The sequence below is a fragment of the Canis lupus genome, chromosome 24, assembly GCF_048164855.1.
Source record: "Canis lupus baileyi chromosome 24, mCanLup2.hap1, whole genome shotgun sequence".
In the NCBI taxonomy this organism is placed as follows: domain Eukaryota; kingdom Metazoa; phylum Chordata; class Mammalia; order Carnivora; family Canidae; genus Canis; species Canis lupus.
Window position 1 is genome coordinate 39,670,372 of NC_132861.1, and position 14,393 is coordinate 39,684,764.

Consider the following 14,393-nt stretch of genomic DNA (forward strand, 5'->3'; position numbering starts at 1 on the left):
GAGGTCCGGGGGCAAACCTGGCTGACAGAATGACATTTCAACTGGGATCTTAGGGGTAAGAATAAAGGAACTAAAAAAAAAAAGAATAAAGGAACTACACAAGAAGTCCAGGGGAAGACCAGGGGCAGGGCGGGGGTGGGGCAGGAAGAACAGGGGGTTCTTAGCTTGAGGATGAAGAGTGCTGCCTGGAGTCTGTTCCAATCCTGCCTCTGCTGCTCACTAGCCCTGTAGCCCTGGCAGCGAGTTTCTCAGCCCCTTTGTGCCCTGCTGTCTTTATCTGTAAAATTTGGGGCTCCAAGAAGTTGAGAGCAGACCAAGGTGATAGCACACACAGGACTTTGTAGGGCAAGGCAAGGGATTTGGGGATTCCTTCCTCTTCCATCAAAGCACAATGAGGCTTCCCAAATGAGCCTTAGGTTTTGGGCTTTAGTGACTGGGTGAATAATGGTGAGATTTACCCGGGTTGGGGATCACAGGGCCATGTAGGCTGGATCTGGGCCCTCAGGATATCTTAGGCTCTGAGCTTTGGGAAGGTTGCATTCTGAAAGTCTATTCAGGACTCTAGTCATATTTTGTTTATAGGAGAAATAATATGTAAATACTGCCCTCCCTCTCTTTTGTCTGGGCTGCCAACATGCCATCCAGATGGAGGAACCTGGAAATTTCTGGGCCACGTGAGCCATGGCCATGGCCTCACGGGCAGGCATCAAAAGCACCCAGGAGGCCCAGGTAATGCTGGTGGCATGCATCACCACAGGGTCCACTTCAACAAATATTACCCAGGGTACTTTGGAAAGGCTGGTATGAGACAACACCACTTAGAGAGGAATCAGAGCCTCTGTCTGATTGTTAAACTTTGATAAACTGTGGCCTTTGGCCAGGGAGCAGACATGGGCAAATGCTCCCAGAAACGAGACAGGAGCTGCTCCTGTCATCGATGTGGTGCAGTCGGTCTACTACAAAGTTTTGGGAAAAGGAAAGCTTCCGGAACAGGCTGTCATCTTGAAGGCCAACTTCTCCAGTACAAGAGCTGAGGAGAAGATTGGGGTGTGTGTTTGTATATTGGGGGTGGGGGTGCTGTGTCCTGGTGGCTGGAAGCCACCTGGAAGGAGGTTGATTACATGGTAAATGCTATCAAGTGCTTTTCAAAATTAAAAAAAAAAAAAAATACGGCCCTCAATGGCCCTGGCATTATTTAAGGGCACTTCCTGTACTTAGGGCAACAAGGTAGGTCCAATCATCGTTACCATTTTACAGACAAGGAAAGGTGTGTAGCAATAAAATGAGGGAACCCAGAGCTCCATAAGTTACACGCTTAACCACTAAATTGCCTACCCTAGGATATGATGCTAAGCCAGCGGTTTGGGCTTCTTTGTTAATGAACCTTAAATTAAAATATAACACACAGACAAGAAAGTATAAAAATCACCAATGTGCACTGGGTGAGTTATCAAAACAGACATGCCAGTAAACACCCCTCAGGTTAAGCAGTGGACCATTACTGGTGCCCAGAAGCCCAGCATGTCCCCCATCCCAATCGCTACCCTGTCTGCCTCCCCAGAGGTAATTGCTCTCTTGACTTCTGACGCTACAGCTATATTTTGCTTGTTTTGGACTTAATATAAATGGAATTACAGGATTTGCTTTTTTTTTTAGGACAAAAATCTGCCCTAGTTTGGAATGCTTGAGTCATTCAGTGGGAATTATGATATCTTAGTGGAATTTGCCTTTAAATTTTGCGGAGAAACCCCTGTGCCCATGCAGTGTGCTGCTGGGCCAGGTTTGGAATCAACTTTCCTGGAGTCCTCTAGTAACAGGTGGTGCGGTCTACCTGGAGAGAAAGGAAAATTATGTAAAAAGGAAATTCTAAAGGAGACATTTTGAGCACGCACAAACAGAACTAAAGATAAAAGATACAAAACGCCACATGGAATTAAAAATGTGGGAAATGAGAGGTCAACTCACTATTAAGGACAAATTATAACGGGCAAGTGTAAGGTAGGACATTTATGGAAAATTCATTTTCTTCGTTCGGATGTTTGGGGTGAGAGGACATTTGGAATGGCCCCGTATTGTATCCATTTGAAAAACCACAAGGGTAAGCTTCTAAAAGCCAATAATATGGAATAAAACTATATAATATAGTATGTTTTATGTGATATAATAAAAAAGATTAAGGGATGGTACAACTTTGCAATTGCCAGTTAATTATAAGCTGCATGAGCGATGAAAGGGACTTTATGATCTGACGCCTCCAGTTTATAGAAGCCCAGACTGGTTAAATGATTGGAAGCACAGTTAACTAGGGCACACCTGGAGAAGGGCAGTGCTGGGGCCAGGGCCTGGGTTTTGAAGACATTCAAGTCTTCACACTCTACTGAGCTGTCTTCCTCACAGGGTTGAGATGTATATATGAAGATTGTGGTCTGAGATCTCAAAAAGATCATATTCAAGGGCCATTTTGCATAATGTTCATTCTTCCCTCATGAAAGACCATGGAGACACTGGTAGTGGAAAGTGGTTCCTGGGAGTTTGCGACTGGGGGTGACTGCACCCACTTGAGCTAGGAATATAATTTATTCTTCCCTCTCCCTGGATGCTCTTTTCCCATTTCTTCAAAAGCTGGCTCTACCTCACCCTTCAACCTTAGTTCATAAAAGTGGGACCTAATTATTCTCTATTCAGCATTCAGTGGATTTTCTTCTCAACACTAATTAAAATAAGTATTTATTGGGGCATCTGGGTGGCTCAGTGGTTGAGCATCTGCTTTGGCTCAGGTTGTGATCCTGGGGTCCTGGGATCGAGTCCCACATCAGGTTCCCCACAGGGAGCCTGCTTCTCCCTCTGCCTGTGTCTCTGCCTCTCTCTGTCTGCCTCTCATGAATAAATGAAATCTTTTAAAAATAAGTATTTATTCTATGTAGTTTTTTCATTGCTTGCTTGCTTGGTAAATCTCTTTGTCTACTTCCCCAACCATAATGTAAATGCTAGCCCAGCAGGGACCAGCCTGTACAGTTCATGGCAGCAATCCCAGCACGGACACACTATTTAGTGGGTGCTAAATTAAGATTGCTTGAAGACAAAAGGAATGGACTTTCTGGGAAGGACTATGTGGCAACCATGTGTCCTTGAATGGCAGGCTTTCATGGAGGCACATCGCTGTTGATATAAAGCTATACTATATCTTTAGGAATTTGAAAGCCATGTTTCTACGAGCAAGTGTGAGTATTCCTGGTAACGCTAACTGTGTGTTTACAGCCCCTCAGCTTGGAAGGTGAGAAAAGCTGCAGAAGATGACCCATCTTGAGTCTCTTATTGTGGCCTCCTTGAAGACTGCCCAGTACAAAACGATATTGGCTATCCTGATGTGCTCAGCATCTAGGATATTTTCCTGAGTGAGTTCACACTCAGGCATCTGAAGTGGCATCTGAAGTGGCATCTTGCTTTCATTTCCTAGATCATCCTAATGAATCTGAGATGCCTCTGGAGCTGCCTCCCTGGCCAGTATACCTAAGTGTGGCTTGGAAATTCTGGGGACATATGCAACTCTTTGAGATCCTTTGAGCTGGAGTCAGTCTGGAATTGGACTCTCCATGGCATTTCAAAATATCATCAAAAACAGGGAACACTGTGTTCTTCCTCTCTGACCAGCTAGTGCATAGAGAATAGAGGTGGACTTCTTTTAGGGTGTATGAACACATGACCATGATTTCTGTGGCTTGGGAGGCCACAGAACAGTGCAATGAATGGTATGAGTAGGCATTAATCACTTAGTGGCAGTATGGCTTCGGGAGAGTGACTTGTATTATCTGAACCACTGCCTATCAGTGTTGATGCCTGGATTTTCCCTTTGAGGGCTAAATTCCCAATTTAAAGTTCCTTTCCCCTGGAACTCTTGAGACCAAAAGGCACTTCCAATCTCACATGTGGTGAGAAGTCACTTGGCAAATAAATACATGACTATCCTCATTACCTGGAAAACTCCAGTGTTCAGGTACAGTATTATTTATATTCAGTGGAGAAGCAATACAGCTTCTAGTGAAATATATTTGGCACAATATCCAGGCTTAGAGGGTATACTAGAAGCAAGATGGCCCAGATCTCTAACAGAGCAGCAGGTGCACAGGTAAGCAGGATTAGGCTGGCACAGAAGTATGGCTTTTCATTTTATGTTATTTTCTTACTTAATTCACCGAGTTCTTTTTCCTCAAGCGAATGTGATAATACATATTGGCAAAATAGTGCAAATGTAACTGAGACCATATGGTGGAGTATTTAGACAAATACTTTAATTTAAATAGCAAGTATCTGTTGTGAATATATTTTTTTTAAGGAGAACAAAGCAATAGCTAAAATACCTTTTAAAATAAGGCTGGTACCATTCTTTTGCATCTATTTTTATCATTTTGCCACCAGCTAATGTTTGTGCAATTGAATAAAACTGAAAGTTTTTTCAGTTTTATTCAACTTCTCAGTCAATTGCAAATTTAAGTAGGAAGCTCAGAATAAAAACCTTCAAGATCGGGATAATGATTTAGCTCTTGGCTTGTTTATCCAGTTAAAAGTCAAAGTTAACTGCAAATTAAATGATCCATAATATCAAATAACAGTTAATAATCTCTTGAGTGAGTTAGTTTGGGGGGCACGAGACAAACAGATGAATTGATTTTTAAGCTGCATAACATTTTTGCATGCTCTGTTATATTTTATGTAGATTTTGCATATGTCCTTCAGCTAAATCAAAGCATAAGCTTGGATAGTTGATTTACTGCTAAATTGGACTGATTATTTATGTTAGACTAGTGAAATATGAATTAACTTTTAGTAGTTTGGATTCTGTTGGCATCTGTCCTAAATCTGATGAATTACTTCATAAAACTTGAGATACTCTAGATTATCTGGGTGGGGACAATGAAATCAGAAGAATTCTTAACAGCAGAAGAGGAAGACAGAACTGGAGGTCAGAACAGTGCACTGTGAGAAGGACTCCACTCTACCCCCATTACTGGCTTTGAAGATGGAGGATGGGGATCATGAGCTAAAAAATGTGTGTGGTGTCTAGAAGCAGCAGTGGACAAGAAAATATATTCTCCCCTAAAGCCTCCAGAAAGCAGTACAAACCCGCCAATACTTTGATTTTAGCCCAGTGAGATAGCCCTGAAAAACTCCCAATGATAAAACATATCAAATTAACAGAGCAATAAGGGGATGCATTCAGTTTGTGTTGACCTACTGATGGGATTTATTTGGGTTCATAGCCAAATCTCATAGGAGCCCCTCTTGATCTCCTTTAGGTGCTGGGCACATGGCTTCATATGTACTCAGGTCTATGATTCCTTGTTAAAATAGATAAGCTTGTGGCAGTGGTCATAAAATCATAGAATGATAGTAGTGGCAAGACACTAAATCTATCCATCCAACGTCCTTTTTTACAGATAAGAAATTTGAGGTCTAGCTAGGCAGAGGGATTGCCATGATCTAGAATTACATTCATTTCACTGCTTATTTAATAAATATGAATCAAATTGGGAAGAGCACATGACAAGAGCAATATATGAAACTCATGTTAAAAAAAATCAGTATAGTTGGGCGCCTGGGTGGTATAGTCGGTTGAGCCTCTGATTCTTGGTTTCAGCTTGGGTCATGATCTCACGGTCATGAGATGAAGCCCTATGTGGGGCTCCCCACTCATTGGGGAGTCTGCTTGGGATTTTTTCCCTCTGCACCGCTCCTGCCCCCGCTCTGCTCTCTTTCTCTCTGTCTCAAATAAATAAATATATCTTAAAAAACCAATATAGTAAGAGCAAATTCTGTATTATTAGCATCATGTGGACTTGGGCAATAGCAGAAAGAAAGGTATTAGTTTCTCAGATAATGTAGAATTCCATCATTCTAAGTCCAGTTTTCAACTGACAGGTTGCACTGCGGGGACATCTTTTGACTAGAAATCGCCAACTTACTCTGTCTCAGTGTGAAGGAATGTTCTGCATTTTTGATGGGTTGTGGGAAACAGGTTAGCTAAAGTTACACTTGGGAGAAGCCTGGTTTATTGACTTCATGAACATAAAGCATTCTTTTTTCACCTGTTCAGAGGGATGCAGACTGGCATGAACTTCGAAAAGTTGTTCCGGATCTTCAGAACACAGACATTCAATTTGACTGTTAATTTTACATTGTACAACCTCAAGTAATTTTCAAAATATCTTATTTCGATGTCTATTGCTAGCTAATATTAAATTTTAATTGTGTATTATTATTATTATATATGTGTGTATATATATACATATATAGTAAAATTATGTATAATTTTTTTTGTACCAGGAAAAGGATGGTGCTACAATCTGGAGAGAAGCAACCATGCCAAAAATGCAAGGTTCCAGAATGTTTCAACTATGCTGTTATTCATGCATGAAGGTGATGCTATCAGCTCACCCTGTCCACATGATAGATCTGACTTGTTTTTCTGTGTGATCAATAACATTTCCCCACACCATAAAATTTCGCTGTAGAAAATTGGAAAATAAAAGAGTGAAGAAGCAAACTATTTACTCATCATTCTGTCACTCAGAGATGAGCACATTAGGGTTGAGGTGTATTTTATCCTGTGTAATATTCCTTTTTAAAATAACAAAATGGGATTATATGCTCTATTTTGTAACATTTATCATGTGTATATTCCTATGTCGGGAAATATTCTCCCGAAACTATAAAATCCCTATGTCCCTCAATTTATTCAAGCAATCCTCAATTTTTGGATATGAAAGCTATTTTTTGCTCTTTAAAATAACATCACAATGAGTGTCTTTGCATATATTTCGCATTGTTTTGATTGCTTCCTCAGGGTAAATTCCTAGACCCATAGTTACTGGGTCAAGCAATCTGGAAATTTTCCTCATATTGGCTCAGTGTTTTCTGGCCACATTCCAGTGGTAGGGCCTTTTGATGCAGATGATTAGAGGGGAAGGTGGTTGTCCTCCTTGTTAGGGGTGGGGAGCTACCCCTCTGAATATATTTCTGGGCTTCAGCCTAATATTCTGTTTTGATAGAATAGCTTCTCTTTTAACCATTTTCCTGGAAGGGGAGTACTTGTGGTTAAAAATTTCGCTGTTTAATTTGAACCTGCAAAGAATGACTTTTTATGACTAAGGCTGGTAAGTTGATGAAAAAAAGGTAATGTGGACCCCAAAACTGTTTGAAAATCTGAAAGGAGAATATACATATTTGAGGTTGTTCCTCTTTTGAATTTTTCTTGCAGCCAGAAAATCTCAGTCTGTAGAGGACCTGACACAGTTTCCTATTAGGATATTTTGTTTTGTTTTGTTTTGTTTTTAGAAGAGGGATGAGGTGCAGAAGAAGGAGAACAAGAGAATCTTTTTTTTTTTTTTTTAATTAGAATGAGAGAATCTTAAGCAGACTCTAAGTTCAGGGCAGAGTCCCACATGTGGCACAATCTCACAACTCTGAAATCATGACCTGAGTCGAAATCAAGAATTAGACACTTAACTCACTGAGTCACCCAGGTGGCCCTCCTGTTAGGACATTCTTTTTTTTTTTCTGTTAGGACATTCTTAACAACATTTACAAGGTCGGGCACAGTGGCCTTGGAAGACCTTTAAGCATGGTAACCCTTCCCACCTGAAACCCTGAATACATATAAGCATTGTGTAAAGAAAAGATCTGGAATTTCTTTCTTTGCATGTGTTTTTTTTTATTTTATTTATTTATTTATTTATTTATTTATTTATTTATTTATTTATTTATTTATTTATTTTTTACAGACTCTAAAAGGGACTGGTAAGGGCAGCCCAGGTAGCTCAGGGGTTCAGCACCGCCTTCAGCCCAGGGCCGTTCCTGGAGACAGGGGATCGAGTCCCACATCGCGGGTTCCCTGCATGGAGCCCGCTTCTCCCTCTGCCCGTGTCTCTGCCTGTGTGTGTGTGTGTGTGTGTGTGTGTGTGTGATGAATAAATAAATAAACTCTTTTTAAAAAATAAAATAAAAGGGACTGGTAAATAAATTTGGACTGTCCTATCCAAGGAAAACCACTCTTACTTTCCTGTAAGCCATCTAGTACCTTCTTACACTTACAGCAGTTGCCTATGTAGGCACCATAACTTGGATTATATCAGAGAAGGTACCTGTTTTTTGTGATAGACATAGAGAGAGAGAGAGGGGCAGAGACACAGGCAGAGGGAGAAGCAGGCTCCTCACTGAGCAAGGAGCACATAAAACTTTCATATGTTTCTAACCATAGTCTTAAGCTTTAAAATACCCACACTGCCCACAGAATAATAGCAATTACCAAATGTGGGAAATCACCTTTGATCCGGGTATCACCCTAGGCTCTTTATATATCTTTTTTATTTTTCAAAACAGTTTTTCTCCCCTAATTCAGTATTTATTTAACAGATGAAGAAATGGAGCCTCAGAGAAAGGACTTTCCTCAAATCTGACATTATGTGAAAAGCTAGATCTCTTCAAAGTCTATATTTACTATCATACTCTCCTTTCCCTGTGGTTCCAAACATGGTGCTTAGATCACATCAAGTCATTTCTGTGCATCCCCAACGCTATTCTAGTCATTAATTTACTAATTCAATCCACACATATTGAGCAAGTGCCTGAAGCCGCTAGGGATAGAAGAATGACCAAATAGCCCCTATCTTTGTGGCTTTGGGGTAAGGCATGGAGATGCACAGGACAGTGCACTGTGTTAGGCATGGGAAAGAAGGGTGGTGAACTCTTACGGAGTATCTGACCTCAGCAGTGGGGCTAGTGACCTTGAGGTTTACCTCTGCTAATTTCCAACTCTTTCTCTAATACGGTCTCATAGTCAAGTGCATTCTTGCATGTTCTCACACACACTTGTGTATCATCACACACCCTCCTACAACTCATTCAAGTTTGAATGTTCTCAGAAAGGTGATGTGTCATTTATAGGTAGCCAAATGGTTTTTGTTTCTGTTAGAAGCAAAAATACACACGTTGTTTTATGATAAATATCATCAGTCAATAAATCATATGAAGGACTCATAGATTGTAAAATATCCTTAGGTTACATATTGTGAACTTGTCAATCAACAACTATTGACTGAACATCTGCTCTATGAAAAACATGGTGCTGGTTGGGGTAGAAGCTTCAAAGTAGTAATAATGATATAAAAATGATTCCTGCCACCAGGGCAGTAAAAACGCCAAACAGTGGCCTGGACAAAGTTGCTAAGGATCAGAGGAGATGGAACTAGCTGGTAGGAATGGTGACTGAGGGGCACTGGGGGTGTGGGCTGTTTGTTCCTCCCTCTCCTGTGCCTGGGGATAGTGAGTGCCATCTTCCTGGGCTGAGCAGGGTCAGTTATCAGAGCCAGAGAACCTTTAGGAAGGGGCTGGGTCACACCACCAGGGGCCACCAGGACTGGCAGTGCTGATACCTTAGAGCAAGTGATTAAGAATGGATAGTGGGGATCCCTGGGTGGTGCAGTGGTTTGGCGCCTGCCTTTGGCCCAGGGCGCGATCCTGGAGACCCGGGATCGAATCCCACGTCTCCGGTACATGGAGCCTGCTTCTCCCTCTGCCTATGTCTCTGCCTCTCTCTCTCTCTCTCTGTATGACTATCATAAATAATAATAAAAAAATTTAAAAAAATAAATAAGAATGGATAGTGGAGGAAGGGCTGGGTGACTCAGGCTGTAGTTCATCCCACTAAGCTCCACTTACTCTCTCCCCCAGCAAGAGAGGCTCTAAACTTGCTTCTCCAGAGAGCCTCTTCCTTAAGGTATGAGGGGTGTACTGTGGCCTCCAGGTTGATCCCTGACTGGGGCACTTTGGATGCCTGCACCTCTGGGCTATAGGGTTAGAGGTCCTGATTCTCAGAGTGGGTGCTCTCTTTCCAGGCAATGCAGCAAAAGTTCCATTGGATTAAAAGCCATTGCTGTAGCCCGGCAGTTGGAGCTCCTTACATCCAGGGATCAGCAGCTGAGAAGAGTCCACAACATGGCAGGGAACTGACCCTGATCTTCAGGGGGACCAAGGTTGCTGTGGGAAAGTGGGGACAGGAAGGAATAAGTGTGGGGCTCAGTTCATCACTTGGGTACCTCTAGGTACTTCCTTGTTTTCAGGATTTCCTCCAGAATGTATTTCCTAAATGTTCTTCCTGTGATTCTGTGGACAGATAGGGTTGAAAATTGCTGAGTGAATCTCCTTCCTCATTCTATTTCCTTTCTGAGATAACTCTCATTGTGTCTGCTTGGCAGATAGATAATGGATGCTATCATTCATCAACATGAGCGATTCAAAATACACCTCAGACAATAAAAACTCAGGTGCTTTATTTAATCTGGAGAATAACAGAACACATTAAAGAACATGGTAAATAAAAGGACGGGAAAAAAGGTATTTTTTTATCTTCTTATACCCCAGACTTGTGGCTTTTCTCCCCCCTTTTTCTTTTTATACTTACTTGCATTTAAAAATAGCTATTGTTTTCTTTGTTATGATAAACTTACCCCACCTTATTTTTTCTTCTGAAAATCACTTATGTTCTACTTTTTAAGATATGAACTATCTCTTGTAGGATTAAAAATAATACCTCTATTGAGATTGCTTATTTTCCCTTGAGAGATTTCTATATATTATATAAACAGTCATTTATCATCAAGATTTTATATATTTTTTTCCTCTTCTCAAAGAGAAGGCTAGTATTACCCACATATTCCTTTCTTCTTTTCTTTATCCCCTCACACTCAGTCATTGGCTTATGGAGTAAGATCTTTATAGGGTGAGGAAATTCAAGCAGAAGCCTCTGAAACTATTTGAAACTACCTATCCCAGGACAAGACAGTACATAAAAAACAATATTGCATCAAAGGGTCCTGGAGAGATCAGTGCCAGAGAGATTGTGAAGAATGCTGGATTGGTGATCCTCACCATCTCTCCATTTAATTCACCAGTACAGGCCCCCCAAAACTTAAGCAAGCAAGTTAAGGTATCTTTGCTAGAACAGATTAATACAACCTCAGATATATGATGTATGGCCATTGATTTTGCAAACACATTCTTTTGGAAGCCGACTGGAAAAGACGATGAGAAACAATTTTCATTCACATGGAAGAGATTAGAACACACTTATAGTTTTACCCCAGGGCAATGTCAACCCTCTTTTTCTCTGTCATAATATAGCCAGAAGAAATCTGCCTTTCCTTGCGTCTGTGGTTAGCTGGATAACGCCCCTCTTTTGCCAGATGTCCGTGTCTTGCTCCCCAGATCTGTGAATATGTTACAGTAGATGGCAAATGGGACTTCACAGGTCTGATTAAGTGAAAGATATGAGATTGGAGAATTATCCTGGATTATTTGAGTGAAAGGGAAAAGTAATCACAAGGGTCCTATAAGAGCACGAAGGAGCAGGAGAGTCAGAGTCAGAGAAGGCAATGTAATGGTAGAAACATGGGAGGGAGGGAAGGAGGAGGAGAAGAGTGGGAGAGAGGTGGAAAAAGACAGAAATTTGAAGATGCTGCTCTGTTGGCCATGAAGCTCTGAGCTAGAGGTCATGTGCTAAGGAATGCAGCAGAAACTAGAAAAGGCAAGGAAGTGGATTCTCCCCTTGAGCCTCCAGGAGCAACACAGCCCTTTTAGCACATCTGACTTCTATTTGTGTAGTTGAAGTCACTAAGTTTGTGGTAATTTGTTATGGCAACAACAGGAGATCAATAAGGATTTCCCAGAGTGATGGTAGGAAGTAGAATGGTTTCAGGGGTTGCTGAATTTAGCAGCTTAATGACATATTCAAGGACCGAAATTCTTTCTGAAATTTCTCTTTGACATCTTCAGTGTGGTTTTCCCTTTTGATTTTAGGCTCCTCTCTTCATGGAGCCTAAAGCCTCTGGGTGACAAGATTGCTGTTTTGATTCCAAGCATCTCATCCCCCACCTCACTCTAGTCAAGAAGGGAAAATGATCTTGTGTTTCTTTCTTAGTTTTTTGGTTTCCTATTTCTTCTCATACCAGCAGAATGGTTTTTGACCCATCTGTCCACTCTATGTAATAACCTTCAAGTTGGGATAGCTAAAGGAAACATTGCAAGGAATTGTGTGGATATTGAGATATGCTGCTGAGTAGGTGAGTGACCTTTGAATCTCTGCATGCTCTTGTCATGTTTGAAAAGAGTGAGAGTTGGCACGCAGGGCACTCTGACCCAGGTGAAGAAGATGTGCGTTTACTGAATATTTGGAAACACCGTTAATATAATACCATGCATAGAGTGTCATGGGATATCAAAGAAAATTTAATTCAGTGTAAGCACTTCTCAGTGAGTAGCTGTGGAAGTGCCCATTACCTTAAAGGCTTGTAATCTTCTTTTGAAAGCTCTGAATGCAAACTTATTTTTAAAACGACCAAGATGTACTTATCTGCCTCTAACTAATACTCTCTCAAAGTGATTTTTGCTCCATAAGTAGATTTCACTGACCTATTCTATTTAGGAGCTTGTTCAGTTAATTATACACCCCGTTTTGTTCTGAGGTCCTGCCGAGCAGGGGAATGATGTTGTGGTTCATTGGTATACTGTCTTCTGCCTAGACACGTGGTTGGGAACCTTCACCAGGGTAGTTGCAACTTCATCAGGTTTCTACGGCAGCTCAGCTCAGCAGCTCTGTAAATGACCATCCCTGTGGGGAGCAGGTCCCTTGAAGAAGGACTGCAACTCATGAGAAGTGGCTCAGAGTTAATTGAAACCTTTTGAAGTTGCTCCAGCATTCAAACAAGACAGGAACCCTAAGGATACATTCAAGAAGTAGGGTAAAAAAAAGCAAAACAAAACATAGTATTTCTTTTTCTTTTTTTTTTTAACATAGTATTTCTTATGGGTAAGAACATAGGGATCACTTTCAGTCTTGGCGCAAAAATCCTCTACAGGAGGGTTGAGCCCGTCAAGGACAAAAGTGAGCTGTGGAGGAAAAGGTACCACTGGCCCATGACTCGCCACACGGGGTTTCTCGGTGTGCCCCTAGCTCCTTGTGCAGGCAGGAGGTGGGAATGACTCTCCCCCTAAGTCTTCCATGCAGGCAAACACCATGGCTCGTACATACGACGGCCACTGCCACTACTATGACTATTACTTGTGAGTGCTAACCGGGTACTAGGTACTGTCGTAGGTACTTTCCATGATTGAGCTCATTGAATCTCCACCTGCCAGAGAATGTTAGTATATCTCTACTTTTACAGATGGGGGAACTGAGGCTTAAGGAGGCCTCAGATCTTAGTCGTGTGCTCAGGGCTGTCTGATATCAAGACCTGTGCACTTCCTTCTTCCAGAACTATGGCAAGCAGTGTTGGTCTGAGCAATCCCTCATCTTTGCAAGTGCATCTCCATCTTGCTTGCTCCCTGGAATTGCTGGGAAAGCCCTAAAAATACTGATGCCCACGTCCTCCCCAGGGATGTTGACGTCACCCATTTAGCATGCAGCCGGGGCAATGGGATTTTTAATGCCCCTGGATTTATTTCATTTTGCGGCCAGGATTGAGAAACTCTGCTTGATAAACATTGCTTGATATGAAATCGCAGGGATTGGGGAGAGAAGGCTGGAAAGACTGAGGCACTTTCTGATTTTTGGAGTTCCTGTTTTCTGAGAGACCTGGCTTTTCTTGCAATGGCCTCTTGAGGGACTATGCTTCGTTCTGCTGGGCTATAATCTATAAATGCTAGATTCCTGTGGCTGGGGTTAGCTTCATTGCAGGTCTAGAAATCCTTCTCTTGTTTTAAAGAATGGGGTTTGTTGGACGACATGGTATTTCAAAATAAAAAATCTGGGTGTTTTAGAGAGTGAGATTTTTCCCCTGCTTGGAAAATCTTGCTTGCACCCCTGTCTTTCCATTAGAGGGGAATTCCTAGCGTGAATTAATACATCCTCCAGACTAAGGGGGAAAGGGAGGAGAGAGGGTACAGGCTTGGGAGTTAATGTTGGATTGAATTAGGGACAATTTTCATGAATGGATAAAGACAGATAAGAGAGGTGTTGTATTTCTTAGACTGCTTTTTAAAAAGTTGGGTGTATATATGATCTTCATAAATTGATATTGAGCAGAGAGCAGAAAGAGGTTTTTTTTTTTTTTAAATCATTGGTAAGAATAGGGTTTTAGTGTCGGTCCTCAGATTCAGACATCTCAAGTGTAAGAATTTTGAGGTCATTGCAGGAGGAGAAATTCTAGTGAAAGGAAAAATAAAAATGAGCTTTTTCCCGAATGGAAACCTGAGTGCTACAGAGAATTATCTTTTAGTGAAAACTGGCCGGAAACACGCTTAATCTCTGTCTCCGTTCAGGGTGAATTGAGTGTCAAGTTCAACTTTCAAAGTAGTTTTAATAATGTCAAACATTTAAGTATGTATGTATGAGATTGGAT